Source organism: Sebastes fasciatus, chromosome 13 (assembly GCF_043250625.1).
Source record: "Sebastes fasciatus isolate fSebFas1 chromosome 13, fSebFas1.pri, whole genome shotgun sequence".
Classification (NCBI taxonomy): domain Eukaryota; kingdom Metazoa; phylum Chordata; class Actinopteri; order Perciformes; family Sebastidae; genus Sebastes; species Sebastes fasciatus.
Genome location: NC_133807.1, coordinates 17,515,400 through 17,534,328, shown reverse-complemented (window position 1 = coordinate 17,534,328; position 18,929 = coordinate 17,515,400). Strand labels below are relative to the sequence as shown.

The following is an 18,929-nucleotide window of genomic DNA, read 5'->3' as shown; positions in this document are numbered from 1 at the left end:
TATGCCGTGTTGCTGCCACAAGGAATTGTGGGACGGCATTATCTCCTTTCCTTTCGTAAAGGATGGTAAAGTGTTCCCTGTGTTAAAGGATAACTAGGGCTGCCCCTCTTAGTCGATCCATCGTTTTGTTCTCAGATTTCTTTAGTTGTTTTTTATGCTTTTTTTCATACTGAATGACTTATTTCTAAGAAACACATCTCTGGTAAACACAAGATTTAAGGCGGTGCTTTTGTGTGATTCTTTGTGGAGCAACTCAGTTTTACTGATCTGTCAATTAAATCAACTAATCGATTAGTCGACAACCTCGTGTGAGTGTGTGTCGACTAAGAATTTGTCTACAAATGTGTAAATGTGCAGAGCCATGCCTGCTTTTCTGTCGGATGCAGCTCTAACAACATTTTCTGTCCTCTGAGTCCCTCCTTCACTCAAACTTCCCCGGACTCCCCACCTTTGCAGCCCACAGGAAGTGTGTGTGTGTGTGTGTGTGTGTGTGTGTGTCCGTCCTTGAAGTCTTAAGCGAGCCAAACTCTGATTTCCACTTGAGCTTTAACTTTGCACAGCGACAGTGATAGATGTGCTGATCTCCTCCTGTATAATTTCTCCGTCTCCCTCCTCCCTGCTCCCGCTCTGCTTCCCATCCTCGCCTACATTTTAATAGAATGAGCAGACCCCAAATAATTTGCCAATAAATGAACTTTTCCCCTTTATCTCCTAATGGGATAAGCCTCTTACTGTATGTAAGCAAATTGAAATAATGCTGATGTGTAATCTCCTCTCAATTTGTTTACACTAGCAGTTTTGCAGACTAATTTCCCAGTTTCATCATGACCGCCGAGGGAAATAGATATGTAGCACTGAAGAATATTTTTACCAGTGAACACTGACAAGTAGGGATGCACGGATCTGACCTTTGCTATACAAGTACTGCAAGCAGTGCTCCCCCCCCCCCCAAATTAAAATCTGTGACATTAATTAAACTTATTGTTCAATGAGTAACATGAGGCTGTAATTACACTTTCGCTCTTAACTGCAAATGCAGACGTTCATACACCAACCATCCACTTTATTTGCAGTGTTTAAAAGGATTATGAAACTGTGGTGTTACAATCAGTGGGCAACCTCTGGGTCTGAAAAGTGAAGCCAATGCTGAAGTGCCTTTAACTTGCATTCTTTCTAATACCCAGCAGGGGGCGACTCCGAGTCCGATTGTATAGAAGTCTATGAGAAAATGAGCCTACTTCTCACTTTATTTATGACCTCAGTAAACATTGTAAATATGAGTTTATGGTCTCAATCGCTAGTTTTAAGTCTTCTTCAATACAGCATGATGTTCATTTAGTACATTATGGTCCCATTTAGAGTCAAATAGACCATAAAGCAGGGTACGCATTAGGGCGTGGCTATCTTGTGATGGACAGGTCATTACTACGGCGTTGTCCGTGTTTTCATCTTACAACTTTAACCCTTTCACAGTGTGTTTTCAGTTCATGAAAGTTAATTAGAGTGTTGTCAGAGTTTGTTGTGTTGGAGTACAGAAAGCGTATCTTAGTGTTATCTAAAAGATTTTCAATGTCATGGCTGAATATTTAGATGATTTCAACAATGTGGATGCGATGCAAGATTTCAGAACAAGACTTCTCCTTGAGCGAGGCTTGGTTAGACAGCCAGCGTTCTCCCTCAATACTGGACCACTTTCAAAAGTTTTTTTCCCCCCATTTGTCACTTTAACACAAAAACATGGGAAAATAGGGTCCTGGTTGCAAAATACAGAAGTATAAACTGGTGTTCATAAACATTATGTCCACATTGTCATGATTTAAATGCTTGGCTGCAGCCTCGGATGATTGTTGAAGACTTTTCGATCCATCTGCTCACAGACATTTTATTTTAAGTCGTATATTTTTTTTATCCTGTAAAATCGTCTTTCTTCTTCTGGTTGAACTTTCCTTAAATAAATCAGAAATCATTGCGCTGTGATGAAACATTCAGCGTACAGTACAGTGTGTGGACGGTCTCTTCACTGTGTGTCTGTGCCTTCACAGGATCAAGAGGATCTGGCCCGACTCTGAATGATGAGTCTGAATAATTGACTGTTTCTCATCAGCTGTGCTCTACCCTGTGGAAAGAGCTATCACAACGTGCCCCACTCACGATCCACCTGGGCTCCTTTGTATTCTCAGTGTTGTGAGCTGAGCTGCAAGGACAAAGTGCCCTTCTTCCGCAGTGTTGAACTGAGTGTTCGTTTTTGTAACGGACCATTTTCACAGAGGTTCAAAGTCTCAGAGGGGTCATTCAGTGAAGCCATGCTCTAAATGGCAAGCTGAAAAATAGACAAAATAGCAGATTGCATATTCTTTCAACCTTATTTTTCTAAACACAGTATACCAAAATCCATCTCCACACTTATAGAAAGCCCTGACTACTGTTTTCGAAGTACATATATAGCAGACCTCAACACATCCATACTTCAATAATATTCTCAAACAAATATTGTTTTTTGAGAAAAACAAATGTAATGCACGAAACCCAATTTAGAAATTCAAAGTCCCTCCTTTTTAAGTAGCAGTTTCTCTAAATTTCTATCTTTGAAAAACTAAACCTTTTCTACATTTAAGATGGGATTTTTCATATTTTTTATATTCTGTTCTCATTTGAGTTTTCTTTTCCTCGTAGACATGTGAACAAATAAATAAATAAATGCTACTTTAATACCAAATCATTCTACTTGATATTTTGTATATGATGCACATGTACAAAATATATACAGAGTGAGAGAGCTAAACAAGTTATCACTGGCTGACATAGCAACAATCACATGTTCTTCCTCAATTCTTCCTTGTGAATGACGTTTTTTTTCTTCTTCTCACGTCTGTTATTCTTCTATCATTTAATTTGTACTGTAGTTACAGTAACATTCATGTGTACTGTGGATTATTGGACGCCAACGAGGGCCTGTAGTTGTTATGTTTGGACTATAGAGAGCTGCTTTGGTTGTGTCCAGGAGAATCATTGGGGGTGATGCTAGAGACATTACTGCAGCCATAACATTTTTAGAGTTTAGAAAATGACGAGAGATTAAAGAGCAGCCTGATTATGGTGTTGCACTAAAGAGCTGTAATCCCTGTGTGGGTGATTGGTGCTCAGAGAGAGAGAGAGAGAGAGGGAGGTTGATGTCAGACAGAGGGAGTTGTTGTTGTTGTATTGATGGATGGAGGCTTTCCCTTGTGAGTCCTGCAGGACAAAATGTTGTTCAGAAGCTTTCATTTACTCTTCTTTTACTGCTGGACTTCATCTTGACCTTTTTAAGTATCTGTCTGTATTTTGAGAATCACCACAAAATAAGTCCCAGTGGTCACATCTCAGGCCTCAACTGACGTTTATTTCATTGTTATCTGGTTATGTGTTAATTAATTATCTGATTAACTGATAAATCTTGTGTCTTTAAAATGTCAGAAAATGGAAATAAATGCAGACTGCAAGCCTTCGGTGCCCAAAGATAGAGACAGAGAAAGCAGCAAGTCCTCAAACTTTAGAGATGAATAAACTAATAATTTCAGCACTAATCTATATGGGTGCAGCGGATCACAAAACTCACGGTTCAGATCATATCACGGTTTTGAGTCACGGATCAGATCAGCAGAAAAAAGGGAGCAAATATAACTTTAGAGATGCTCCGATCACGTTTTTTTTGCTGCAGATAGATTGCCGATAATTGATGAGCCATATCGGACGATTTAGATCATTTTTGTTGTTGTTTTTAAATTTAAATGTTATCCTTTTACTTTGTTATAGTCATCTATAGTGGTTATTTGCACCGTACGGATCACGGATTCAACTACCATCCGTTATACCACTACTAATCTAAATCATCCTTAAGAGCACTTTAAAGGAATACTTCACCCACAAAATGACCATTACTAACCCTTCTAACCCCATGTTACCTTGAATTCTTGAAATGGAGAATCAAAAAGTAGAGAAAAGTCTTGATGAATTGATTGAACTCGTTCAGTATAATCTTCGCTAAAACCTTACTATTTAAAACACTTCCTCATAAACAGTTTCGCATGCTACTCGCTACGAGTCTGAAGTGTTTTAAAAAGTACGGCTGATTGAGGAAGATGCATGTGTTTGGGAAGTAGTGGGCATACGACTGGATAAATGAGACTTGGATTATACTCTACGAGTGGTGTGCGAGTTTGTAAACAGATGTTTTGATAAAGTTTTGCTGTTGTTAAATGCAGCCCCCATTTACTTCAATTTATCAAGACTTCTCTGTTTTTTTTTATTCTTCGTTCACTGTGGAGGCACGAGAGAAAAACAAGAATTCAAGGTAACACGGGGTGAGTAATTGATACTCAAATGGTTATTTAGTGGGTGAATTATTCCTTTAACAGCCAGGAGTTTCTTGTCATTGACCTTATTGGTGTCCCTTCTGTCTGGACTTAGAGATTTTTATGTGTGAATCTCTTCAACAGTTTTGGCAGGTTTCCCCCAGATGGCCGCTCCGCAGCGATTGGGGTGCTTTGTTCACAGTGGACAACAGATTGCGGGTTATTTTTAGGTTTGAGAACAGCTGTCCCTGTACAGATGACTAGACCTTTACCAACAACGCTCGACACTTAAGGAAATGAAGAGGAATGAAGGAAAAGCTTTGACATAATTTGTAATCCTCTGTTAGTGTTTTTTTATTCCACCTGTTGCTGCTAGTTATTTAAACCGTGTGTTGTTTCCTACAGATTGCATGACCCTCGTTTCTCACTTTAACACCCGGAGGGCATGTTTGAATTTAGTGTGTTTTCAGGCGTCACATTTTTCTTTTTAGCTCCACACCTCAGGCTCCTTTCCTTCGTCATGTGTCAGTCACATCAACTGAGTGTCAGTCTTGACTTTGACACTCAGCCTATAGGGGGAAACTGGGGTATATGTGTGTTCCCACAAAGTTAAATTCTGCATGGTCTTCACAGTGATCATGCTCTGTTTTACTCAGCTTTCAAAGGCCAGAAATCACCACAGAATGATGTCGTAGTGCACATCAAACTCTCATATTAGTAGGCAATGTCTTTTTAATACAGACATCAGTGCTGAATTCACAAAGAGACGGACTAATTACTCTGTGATAATAAGGCCTAAAGCAGCCCGGTTGATATTTCATGAGGTCAGATCTTTGACTCAATCAGTATTGACTTTGCACATCAGCACTTTGAGCAGTAGACATGTCACAACAGCCACTTTCCTCTCATCCAAGCTTCTGAAAGCTCTTAAGAACATCAATCGACCGTGATTTGCTGTGCGGCTGATTGATTCTCGTGTTTGCTGCCCGAGTGGACGGCTGGAGGGCTTTTCTTCCCATATCTACAATATTTGTTGGCTTTCGGGGTGTGGACGGGAGATGATGGAGGCCATTGCATAACAGAGCACTCAGTGTTGATCCTGGCCCTTTACACGGCTTTGATTGAAAAGATTAAGCGGCCGTGCAACAGTGGAGTCCTTCTGTGGTTTTAGTTCAGCTCCAGCAGAGCTTCCGGAGACCTCAATTAAACCTCTCTGTCCTTGATTGTCCCCTGCTAAGTTTTCTTTTTGAATTTCACCGCAGGGGCTTTGTCACGGTGTCTAGCCAAGCAGCGGTCGGTGTACTCCACCCTGCTGGACAGCCAGTACAATTTTTAAATGGCTGATTTATTGTTCTCCCAGCATGTGGGAAGTGATGGAAAATCAATGCGGTATATGAGCTCAAAGACAGTTTATGCTTACACTGCATTGTTCACTGCTTATCTTCATGCAGATGTTTCAATTATAGTGTGTTTCTATTAAGCCATACACTCTCGTGTATTGAAATAAAGTTCATTTGAAGTGAGGGTAAAGTTGTTGCGCGTCCCCTAAGAGTTCAGAAATGACCCCCACCCTGCCACTTTCCTCAATACCGAGCTGATTGATTAATTAACTGACTAATAAAGATTTATTCCAAGAGGAATTTCAGCGACCTTGATGGCCGTTCCTGCCGTCGAAGGCCTCCTGCCATCGTTTTACTGAAGTGTTTTAGCCTGTTACACACAGTTTAAAGTGAGTAAATAAAAACTAGCAGCAGGTTGGGTGAATAATTTGTAATCTTTACCGGACAGGCTGGTTTTGGGGATTTGTTAATGATGCACTTTCAATTATATCACTCTCCTCTTTTTTCAATTGTAGCTTCCCCAACTTTAAAGTGGAAATTGACAAATTGTTTTGCTTTATCTTATCATTATGAAGTAAACGTTGATTGCACAATGTAATGACACCATCAGCATTTAGATTGGTTCCCTATAAAGGCCGTTACACACCGGGGGGCATGATGAATAAACGACACAAAAATGCAAAATATTCGCCTGCAAATATTACCGACAGGGATGGCCCACATTTCCCAACATGCCTGCTTAGTCCCGAGTGCTGGACTGAGTAGTTTTCTGTTTTCTGTTCCAAAATGCAAATGTGACTTTTGTTAGTGTTTGTAAAGTAATGTGTCTGTTCAGAACATGGTGGCTTATGTTTAATTTTAATTTTTGTGCTGGTTTATAATTCAAACCATGAGTGAGGTAGCTGTTACATTTCTTTAGTCCAGCTGTGTTTTGTTTCGAACGCTCGCTGTTTGGCGGGGGCGTAGAAAAAAACAAATCGTCGATCCTGCTTTTGACTTCAATGGTCGAAATCGGAAGCAAATTTCAAACAATTTCAGATCAAACTTTGTCTAACCTGGGAGTTTAAAACCAGTCTGATCCTCTCACTATTGTGTTTCTTTTCTTGTCGGATTTATGAATGATGACCAAAACAATGAAAATAAGATCCTAGTTGTATTGTATTATATGAAACTGTAATTTTGAAATACAGGAACAGTTAAAAAAAGCATCCATCCAGTATGTGTCCACAGTCTTCATAGATCAGCCTCTTTACCTACAGTACATAATATGTCTTTCAGTTTTGAACTTTTTCATATTTCTCCTCCTCCTGGAAGTTTCATATTTTACCAGGCTCATGCTGTTTAAGTACCAGTATCGTAATAAATTCACTGATCGGAGTACAGCTACTTGGGAGCAGGATCAGCCTCAATTGCCATCTTACAGATCTACTTCACATGGCTGAAGCACTCCATTTGTACAGTAAGGAGGTATATACTGTAGTGGGAGCGACAGCGACTTTCCCAGTCGGGGCCAGAGCTGCGGGGAGACGACGGTACAGATGGTTTAATAGAGATTATCGCAGCGGGAAGAAGTGTTGGAGCTGCGATCCACACGGGGGGGAGTCCACTCCACTCAACAGCAGGAAGCTGTATCAGAGCAGCGGAGACGCGGGATGCTGCTGGCGCTGGGATGACTGGTGGTGACTGGTGATGAGGGAGCAGTTGTCAAGGAGACACAGGGGTCACTGTGGATTTTCTTTTTTTTAATTTAAGATTTAGTAAGTTATTCAGCCCATTTAGTTGCAGCCTGATAAACTGAATGATTCATTATGAGGACTTGTTTGTATAAGATAACAGATGTACTCATATATCATGCTTTTATTACACCGTAGTAGCCCTTTTTCACACTAAAGTCTTATCAGATATCATTTTTGCTTCGGCATGTTCCAGGGCGTTGTGAGTGTGTGCATGTGTGCGTGTGCAGCCCTGATGAGACTGTCCTCCGAATGTTTACGTTGAACTTACAACGCCCTCTAGATTGCTGTTCATTTCCTGTTTCCTTCTAAAAGAGAGAAAGTAGTAGTAAGAAACAGAGTAGTCATTTTAACCCAAAACAACAATATATATAAAATGAGGGAAGCTTTCCAAAGTTGGAAGGTGGAGTTACAAAGACGAGGTTTAACGGAAGATTCTATTGAGTTGCATTATGGGAAATGTAGGCTCTAGTGTTTTTTTCTCACCCATCAACTATCGGTTTGATGACGATTTAGCCTCTGATCACAACGGCCAATATTTCTTTGGTTCCGGTGTAGCCAGTGGATATCCTGGCTAAGACTTCCTCTCTCGTGTGCCCGTCATTGTTTACAGTCCAATTAGCAACTTGAGACGCAAGAAGGGAGATGAGAGTTGATAGGAAACATCTCATCTCTATAAAAAGATATCTGCATATGAATGCAGATAAATAAAAGCTAATAAAAAGCTGAATCGTTAGACGATAGCCAATTCTGAGATTGCATTTCGGCCAATGCCTTCCGCCTCTTTTGCTCTCCATATGGACTGTTTACCTGCATGCAACCAAAGCCCGCTCAAATATGATTGATCAATACTACTCAGATTACTAACGGAAACCAAAATCTTGTCCCATTACCTACAGATTCTGTGTTCATATGACACAGATATGTTTATAGAGATTAGCGTAATCAGGGAGAGCACGGAGGGGAAGACAAATCTACATGTCGGATACAAGGAGTGTAACGCTGGCTATCTGTCACCAAGGACGTTTCAGAGTGATGTAATGGTCTCACTCGCTGAAGGCAAATTACCGTGATTTCCGTGAAACGTACAGCAGTTCACGGCCGCGTTTAAAATGCAGAAGGGTTAACAATAGACGTCCACACTGAGACCCTGTGTAACCTGGATCTCATTACGAGTCTGGACGCATGTTTGTGGGTTATTATGGTGTAGGTTGCCACAGCGGTCCACCTGAAGGGTCTGTCTGAATTGATTGGGTAGACAGGTCATGGTGCTCTGTAGTCGCTCCTTAGGGAGAAGCTGCTTAAGTGCTGTCCACTTATCCGTTTCGTCCCCTTTCTCACAGTAGAAAAAAATATATATCCAGTCGTCTTTTTCATTACGTCTTGACGCATCGCATATTCACAAAACGTCCTGTGTCGATTTATTCTTTTATTTTTTCAGAAGGTTTATCATCAGTGTAATTTGGGAGGAAGGTGTTCTGTACTGTAATGCAGCTGCTGCCTCCTCCTCCTCCTCCTCTTCCTTCTCCGTCTCCCATTTACAATAGTCGGGATGATGGGCGGAGTGAAATAACATCGTCCTATTAAACCACACAAATTATCGTTTCTCATCTCCTCCCCAGATATGTCCCAAGCCTGTCATAAATCTTCACTGTGTGTTGCTGCTCATTATTTTTAACCGAGGTAGGTGTGTAATGGTTTCTTTTTTGAGGAACAGAACTGCACGTTATGAGTTTTAATTAGGCGAATTCCTTGGAAACGGCAGCTTGTTCAAAGTCATAAAGTCTGCAGCAAATAGCTCATCAGTTTTTACTTTGACAAGTTACTGTCCTCTCCTTTCAGGAGGAATGAATACATGTTTTTAAAGACAGCAGCAACAGGTTGGAAAGTAGAGCCACATATTATTAAGCAAGGTAGTAATTATGAGTTAATATGCACAGTTCGTTGTGGCGCTTATTTCGAATGACACCTTGCTGTATGTGTAATGACTGCTGTCATCAAAAGTCCTCACGTTTTCAAAGGTTATAATATTTTTTAATTTTCAATCGGTTTTTATTTTATTTTAGTTGCGACTTTTCGATTTCATTTTAGTTTAGTTTTAGTTAGTTTAAGTCTGTTTGCTAGTTTTCGTTTAGTTTCAGTTTTTATATATTTAGTTTGTTTTATTTAGGGCCATCTATAATGTCTCAGAAGTATGTAGCTACATATACATGCCAAGTACATGGTTGGAGAACTATGTAGGAATGGCCATAATGTTTAAATTTTTTGATTTGGGAATCAACTTGAGTCTTTTTTCACTGCCACACTCAAAAACAGCCCCATCTGGTAAACATTAGACCTGAGCTGCATAGCTTAGGTAAATGGCATTTAATCTACTACAGTATCCAAATCATGTGAAGCAATTGCGGCACAGCGCCATCTCCTGGGACGTAAATGTTACGAGAGTTGACGGAAATTCGCGCTGTCTCCTTTTTCCGGTAGTGATATATTGGAGCAAATACTGTAACTAAAACTGAAATGATTTCACGTTCATTTTCATTTTATTTTTATTCATTTTTTAATTAGGCGATGTTATATTATTTTTTTTAATTTAGTTTCAGTTTTCAGACAATATATTTCAATTCTTATATTTGTTTTAGTTTCAGTTTTAGTTTATGAAAATAGCCCTGGTGCATCTTTACTGATGCAGGCTGTTAGGGGTTCGTTAGAATAAAAAAACTGTTGGGGCGACCCGATAGACGATTGTTAGTGCTTAGTATACCACATGGGTGCAAATGCCCTGAACAGCGAGTTCCCGGTTCAATTACCGTCTGCCCGGACGATTTGCTGTATGTCATTCCTCATCTCTCTTTCCCCACATTTCCTGTCTCTCTCCACTATCACTATCAAATAAAAAGTGACAAAAAGTAATCTTAAAAAGAAACAACACCTGGGCCTCTGCTCCATCGAGTCTGGGGTAACCCTTTAACAGCACATAATTAACATTTTAAGTAGACAGAAATAATTAAAATGTTCCATATGACCTTAATCCCAGCCAGGTTTGTGTACAGTGATTAGAAGTAGATTTATGAGTGTGAAACTTCACAGTTAGCAGTGCTATGTTTCCTGTATGACAATGGGAATGTGTGATTATCTATTGTTTGCTAAACAATGAGACTAAATGTGCTAGTATACTCAGAAGTTGTCTTTTCACCCCACCTTTCAGTGTGGCCATGCAGCAGAACATCTATAAACACTTTTGCCTTGTGACGCGGTCGGGCGACACATAGTACAAATGATTTTTTTTCAAGCACAACCCTGATTTAAGTACCGCAAAGATGCTCCATGTTCTTAGGACAAAGGTTGCAATGTGTAACCGCTTTTCTTAGTTTTTGTTTCTCTCTATTATCTTCGCTTAATTTTCATTCTGAGCCTGTAAACCAAATCAGAAAGGTAAATGTTAAAGGTGAGTACTCTCTGCCGAAAGACCTTTATCGTTATTAGAACCATAGAAGTGGAACGTCCTAATCACCTGCTAAATCACACTGCAGATGACCAACGTGTGATTAACTTTTACACTTGAGCTCTGCCACAAACAGTCCAGCCAACACATTCATTCTGTTTGCATATTGCAGCAGTCTTTGGTTGACAGTGATGAGATTAGTTTGATTTAGCAACGCTGCAGTGAAATGAATGTGTCTGCGCTCTGTATTTTTTTTCTGTCAGGTTGGTTGTACGGTCTAAAGTTGAATGTCACATAGTTGATTTAACTACACTCTTGGTGAATATTATACAACGATCTTGGATTGCATACATTTTTAGCATAGTGGCCTCAGTCAGAAGTGAACCCGAAAACCCTTTGTTTTATTCACAGTTTAAGTATACCGACCGGTCCTGCACTCCTGTCTCAGGAAACACGATGATACATTCTCCTTGCATCTCTGCCCTCTATTTATCCCTCCTCCACCTCTCCTTTTGTCTGAGTTGTCTTCCTTCCCCTCATTAGAGTGCTATCTTTAATCGTGTGGAGACATGGCAGTCTCCAGGGCCACATAGTATACCTAATTAACAGTACAGGCTACTGCACTGGATGGGTTTCAAATGAGATGAGAGGTGCTTCGAGTAGTTTTGCTAATGTGATTTTTCAAAGCAGTATTTTTACTGTATTTTCTAGGGCTGTCAAAGTTAACATGATGACGCATTAACACAAATTCACAAAACACCGCTAATTTCTTTAACGCATTAATGCAACTTGCGTCCAAATCTTTCGGAGGTTGCAGCGGGCTCAGTTATGAAGCTAGAGTGAAGATACTGCTATCATATGAAACTAAAAAACCGTAGGAATCCATTGGTATCAACCATTGAACCAACATGTTATGGTAGCTTGTCACAAAGGAGGCTAAATAACGCTCCAAAATTACACTACATTTTAGAGAAACTGGCATGGTCATGTTCAAAGGGGTCCCTTGACCTCTGACCTCAAGATATGTGAATGAAAATGGGTTTTATGGGTACCCACGAGTCTCCCCTTTACAGACATCCCCATTTTATGATAATCACATGCAGTTTGGGGCAAGTCATAGTCAAGTCAGCACACTGACACACTGACAGTTGTTGTTGCCTGTTGAGCTTGAGTTTCCTCAAATTTAAAACAAACAATTTGTGGACTGTGTGCATTCTTATCTTAGGTAAGAGAACGTTTTACGAGTAGTTGAGAGCACTCTTACCAAGAGAAGAGCAAAAATATGAAAAAAATAGTAAATCCCAGAAATCAAATAACAACAAATTGTGTTTGTGTATCGATTCCTGCATGAGGCCCATTGTCTTGTCTCCTGCTGGCTTCTATGATGAGAAACCCCATCTCTGAGTGAGTGAATGTGTGACTCACTCACTGGTTCACTTACTTACATTTACTCACTTATATCCACTCACTTACACTCAAGGCCAAAACACACTGACAGTGTACGACATGTGTCCAAACAGACGCTCCTATTATTATCTCTGCCAGCAGCCCACACACCAGTAGCGGCAAGAACACAGTGACAGCAGCAGTCCTATTTTCCATTGTTGACTCGTGTCAAAACAGCAGCACTTGTTAATGTATACGTATCCAGAGAGTCAGTAAGGTAAACATAACATTAAAAAGATATTTCCTGGAGAGGGGACATACTGTAGCAGGAGATCTCTTCATGTGTTGAGTAATGTAACATAGCCTACAAAATCTTTCTGAATACAGGCAAATTTGCTTGTGCTTTATACTATGCTGTGTAGTCCAGGTGAGATGGTGTTCACTATACGGTGTTAAATAATATATTTTATCATAGGCTGTATATAAGAAGTGGACGTAGTCACCATGACGTCACCCATTGGTTTGTGGACTATGGTTTTGAAGCCTAAACTTTGGCATTTTGTCTGTCAACATCTTGATTTTTGGATGTCACCATCCTGTTTTTTTGCAACCAGAAGTGACACGAGAGGGTGGAGCTAAGTACAACCGATCGCTGAATAAGGCATATTTAGGCGACCAAAATGTTCCAATTAACTTTCATGAACTGAAAACACACTGTGAAAGGGTTAAAGTTGTAAGATGAAAACACGGACAACTCCCAGAACGGACAACGCCGTGGTAGCGACCTGTCCATCACAATTTAGCCACGCCTTAAAGCATCCCCTGCTTTATGGTCTATTTGACTCTAAATGGGACCATAATTTACTAAATGAACATCATGCTGTATTGGAGAAGACTTGAAACTAGCGATCGAGACCATAAACTCATGTTTACAATGTTTACTGAGGTAATAAATCAAGTGAGAAGTAGGCTCATTTTGTCATAGATCTCAACTGTATACATTGCCTTCACTTTTCATTCCCAGAGGTTGCCCTCTGTATATCATATGCCCAAGGCTAGGTATTGTTTGAAGTGTTTGAATACTTGTGCCGACACGATACCTGAATTTCAATACTAATTCCAAAACTGCCCCTTTTTACTTTACTTTGTGAAAAAATAAGTTTTTCATTTAACACTAGAAACCAAAGTCTTCAGATGTTAAATGTGTGAACACGTGCAGCTGTACAAGTGCTTGACCTAAATAAAATAGTGTAAATTTGAAGTTGCTAAAGAAGTATTGACGTTTGATACCCAACTCTAGAGGTTCACTCACTGCACGACATTTTACAAAAATCAGGGGTTCATTCCATTTTGCCTTTTTAAACTTTATATCTGTTGTACAGTAGTATCCTTCACTTTAACGTCTTATTTGAAATAAGAACAATAGATCTTATGTACTTGATATTGAGTGATTGTTTAAGTCTTGGTCCTCTTGGACATTATTTTGTACAAACTGGCTGAAGGAGCTCCAGTGGATTGAATCATCTTCCTCTTGGCCTGACAGTTGGTCCATTCACAGTCTGGTTCACTGGTTTCAGTTGTGTTTTGTATGCAAGGCGTATTCAGAGAGAGACAGCATTATTCATCCATCTATATATGTGTGTTGGCTTGGGGTTTATTTTTTGTGTGTCTTTGTTTAAGTTACATTTATGTAACTGGATGACCCAAAGACCCAGAGGGGTGGGAGCAGCGTCCAGAGCTCACAGAGACGGCCACAAAAGAGATGGATGGAGAGGCTTCTGTTGGCAGCAGATAAGCCCTCAGTTATACATTCTCATCTCATGAAACACAAAAATATGCAGACACGCTCCCAGACATTAACATAGCATTGACCCCGAATCTGTCATTTGTTAATGATATTTCTAATTGAGTATTTTTTTTTTCTTCTACTCGTCAGCTTTAGCTTTTTCTATAGTTTTGATCCATGCCCTGAGTCAGCATACGGTGCAGTCCAGACTGCCAGGCAAACACTTGTCACTCATTTTGATGCACTGTCAACGCTTTGAAATGGCACCTTGACGGAGGCTGATTTGTAAAACCTCTGCAGACACTAAATGCATTATAATTGTAGAAAAAATCCAATGTTTTTCTAGATGTTTTCTGAAAGTCTGTCTGCCCTCCATTCTTGCTGTTAACACTGACTTTCTTGCACTGTGACTGGTCATAACCCAGAAACCCAAATCTGGCCAATCTGTTCATAGCAAATATCCCAGCAAAACATTTACAGCGAGATGAGCCAGGCCTGCGCAGAATCGATTACTGGCGATTGGTGCACAATGCATGCTGGTTAGATTTGTGTCTAGACTTGATTCCGACTTCCTCTGACGTCATGCACATACTGTATATTTACAAACAAATATAAATAAATCCAACTTGATCTGCAAACTACAAATAGCCTAAAAATGAACTTATTCTCATTAAATGGACTCAAATAATGTTTAAACCATGTACTTTAATTGCTGTTAAGTCCTGTTGGTTTTTCTTTGGCCGGCAGCTAACAGTTATTTTCATTGTTGATCAATCTGTTAATAATTGATTCAACTTTTTGGACTAATTGATTAATTGTTTTAATCTAAACATAGTCATAAAGTAGTGAAAAGTACCCAACATAACATTAGAGCCCAAGGTGACTTCTTCAAAATGCTTTCTTTGTCTGAACAGCAGTGCAAAAATAAAAGATTCACAACAATATACGTATAATGATATAAAACAGAAACACATTTGAGAAGCTGGAACCAGAGAATATTTGGCATTTTTTGCTTGAAAAAATTACTTTTGATCATCAAAATTGTTGATTGAATAATCATTTCGGCTCTAAACTCTTTGCTAAAGTGCACTCACTTTGTCATTAATTGCTAATACTTACAGTATATTGTCACCTTGTAACTTAGATGCTGCTTAATATTGTCTTTCCTACCCAAGGTTAACTACTCAGTGTATTTTGTCTTGTTACAAATGCAAGATGGAACCATACATTTTAATTGGCGTCATTAATATGACCAATCAAATAATTTTATTCATCCATTCTTTTATTTCAGCTAATTATGTCTGTGTGATGGAGACGTTTGCTGGTGATTAATGAGGCTGAAGGTGGACTCTCTTTCATCCTGACAAACGTATAGTTTCCGATATGGTTTTAACCGCATAGTGTTGCCTCCCAGGCACAGTCCCTGCTCCCCTCTGTATTACCCCCCTCCACAATCATGTTCATCTTTGTCTTACATCCCTGCTGCCCGTGTGTTCAGCGAATCACTTGACTTGTTATTGCTATCATAAGAGTTTGTATGTATCTCTTGGGCTTTTATGGCCTATTTTTACGCCATTTCTATTCCATACCACCATGGTCAGGCTACCCGCAAGTCTTTTATCATACATGTCACAACCACGGCAATGAATTGCCCCATAATATCCAATATTCCATTGCATTGTCTGTATGATGTAGTTGAAGTAGTGTTTTTTGTGAGCGTCATGCAGTCACAGAGCGTTTTATTTTGTTTTGCGTCATTAAGATGAAATATTGCCTGGAAATCTAAATAATCTGTCTTCTTTAAGGCTCCTGAAAACCCCTCACACATATATAGTGACTGTACATAGTGAGCCATTTAAATGTGCAATGGATAGTTTGTCTTTGTTCTTTCATTTGAATCAGTCCTAATGAAAAGCAAAGCACATTCTTGATATGCACTGGGAATGTGAGCAATATCTTAATTTCTGTCAAACTGTCTGCAAGCTATTGCGAGCGTTGCTCGACTCTTTGCTTTACACATTCAAGGTCTCAACTCAAAGTCTTAATTAAAGTTAAATGATGCATGCAGTTGTAGAGGACTTGAATTATTGCATTTTTTTCTTCAGGAAGCAGACCAGATTTGTGTTTCAATTGGTGTAGAGTTCTCTGCATTTTACATGCACACTGTATGTCTCTGTTATGAAATCCATCTTGGAATTGATTACAGCTGGCATTTATGTAGGCTTTATAGCTTCCCTTAACAGGCAATGTTAAATGTTTTCATGTTTCTCAAAACCTCGTCTTGATGTTTTGTTCCTGCATTTGAAACATCTTGTTAATTACAGGAGGTTAGATGACTGAAAACGTGATAGTGTGTTTTATAGTGGAGGCGTGCTGCCTCACCTGAAATAAAGACTGCCTCACGTAACGAATATAGCACAAAGCGTCAGGGAAAACGAGTTGAAGTGCTGCATAGAAAACACCACATATTTAATGACTGAGGCCATTGTCATCTTCCCGTGATATTGAGATGAGATGCTTCTGTTTCGTTTAGCTCAACAGGTGACAATGGAAGATTTATCACATAGCACCGTTCACTCTGCGTTTATTTATCAGGGCAGCAATATGCGGGGGAAAAGAAAACCAGAATTTAGTCAGGAAATGTAGAGGAAATCACTCACAAACAGGTGGAGATGTTGGAGGGAAAAATCTCACAGCAAGTTTATTTGATAAACACCAGATGGACGCATGATCTTCATGGAGTTAAAGTTAGTTTATCCTGGGGCAAACCCTGATATATCAACATGAACTCTGCCCTTTTAATCACATCTGATTTTCCTTTGCTTTCCTTAATGAGCAGAACGATTACTTTAAAGTTTACTTTTATTCCCAGAGCTGTAACAATGAAATCTGTTTGGAATAAAGATTAACATCAGAAACAAATGGCTGGGGATCTTGGGACTGTAGGGATTGGGAATCATAATCCTTCTTTCTCTGTTTGATTGTGGGGGGGATTATCAGTATTCAGGCCGGACCATTGCATGGAACCACAGAGGCACTTACAGTATGATTTTCTCCCTATCGTGACCGCTGCTCGCCCCCAGGGACTTTTACCATTAACCCTCTTTACGTCTGACGAAACACCAGAAAAATCATTTACCAAACTGAGCAGTGATTTCACAATGATCCGGTCCAATGACAGCTTGAACAAAGCGCTCATATGGCTCTCTTGGATATAAATTCAGCCACAGTGACGTCCAAGAGCCTAAGGGCATCTGTGCCATCGCGGCATTTGACCGACCCCACAGAAAAGAACAGAAAAATATGTTGATTAATTACTTAAATGGGTTGGACGGTCAGGGGTTGACTTATGTAGCCCAACTGTGATTTATGAAGAACGTACGCAACACGCGGCTCAGGAGAAATGCTCACATATGTGGCAATTTATGAGACCAGTGGATTGGCTCGTGAGCTCCGAGTGACGCAATCTAATGCCAATTAAATGCCTTTCCATACTCTGAACTCTCTCATCCGCACAAATCCAAAACACTGGTCTCTAGAGACTTTGAAAGTGATTGACAGCTGCAGCCTTGGTTGCCATTTGGTGGCGGGTTGCACCATTATTGAGATCATTGACCATATCTAAGCCCCATTAATCTCTTATTCCCAAATTATAACTTTGCAGCGTCACAGACGGTGCTGAGGGAAAGTTGTGGAAAAGTGATGTTATTTTGTAACAAGTGCTTTTTCCTCTTATTAGACAGAGGACAGTTGAGAGCTGAAAGGAAATGTAAGGGCAGAGATTTGGGGATGACATGCAACAAAGGTCCCCAGCCGGACTCAAACTAGAGTTCTCGCGACTACTTGTGTCCTAAACCTCTAGTCCACCAGGACGCACCTGTTTTGTTACCTTTTTTGAAAATAGTTTTGCTGAAAGTGACGCTCTCTTTCCGAAACCCCGTGCTCCACATTCACACCTGGAGGCTGCCGAGTTCAACATCCAATCTGTCGTCCATACTCAGTAGCTGGCTTGGACTCTAGACTATCTGCTTTCAGATGGAGTTCTGTTCAAATATAACCATGTGAAGTAACCCTGGCTGTTTGGAGATGTTATTTGCTGCCATGTGGAGAGACAGAAAAGAGAGAATTCGAGGCAGCAGGTTTGTTGGGCCCTCTGGCTCTGACATAATGATGAAAAGATATTGTCCTCTGAGCCTTGTCATGATTTGGGTCATGGTCTATAATGAGACCTTAGTATAGCAATGAGGATTGGCAACAAAGATGTTGTTGGGAGCCCAAATAATGGTGGTGTCACAACAAAGAGCCAAAGGTGCATTTGAATGACTGTAAAAAGATGGTCCCAAGAGATGGCAATTATTTGAGTTCGGATTTGAGTGTTTTTGTGTCATTGCCTGGTGTTAACAACTGAAAAGATTTGTTACCTGAAGTGTTGCTCATTAACTAACCCTAACAAGATGTCTTTTGTCTGAATTGTGAAGTTGCATTTATTTATTTAAACATCAGTGGACAGGGCTTACAGTTTAATTAATAGTTTTGTGACATGTCTCCTTAGGCTCCCAAGTCCATTTCGGAAAACCTAATTTTACCATCAAATGTTTATGTTGTCTATTTGTATATCTTATTGGTTCCATATGGCTTATAAATAATATCTCAATATTTTTAAGCTATATCATGATATACGATTTATATCTCAATATTTTCATATTTTGGCAAAAATAACACAACTGTTTGATTTAACCCGTTGATGCGTATATGATCATACCAGTGTGATCATTGCATCAAAGTAATCTCTAAACACTCTGAGGTGGTGTACTGTCATATTGAAGTCAGATTAGTCTTTGGAAATGTATTCTTTGTTTGTTTGACTAATTATTCACACAATTGAAATTAAATTTTTCTCCGGAATACAGT

The 18,929-nt window shown here is 39.7% G+C and overlaps 1 protein-coding gene across 2 annotated transcripts in view; it reads left to right on the top strand.

Moving 5' to 3' along the window:
- Nucleotides 1-18,929, top strand: part of tmem104 (transmembrane protein 104) — a 65,035-nt gene that overhangs the window by 21,869 nt on the left and 24,237 nt on the right. The gene's annotated exons all lie outside the window — the stretch shown is intronic.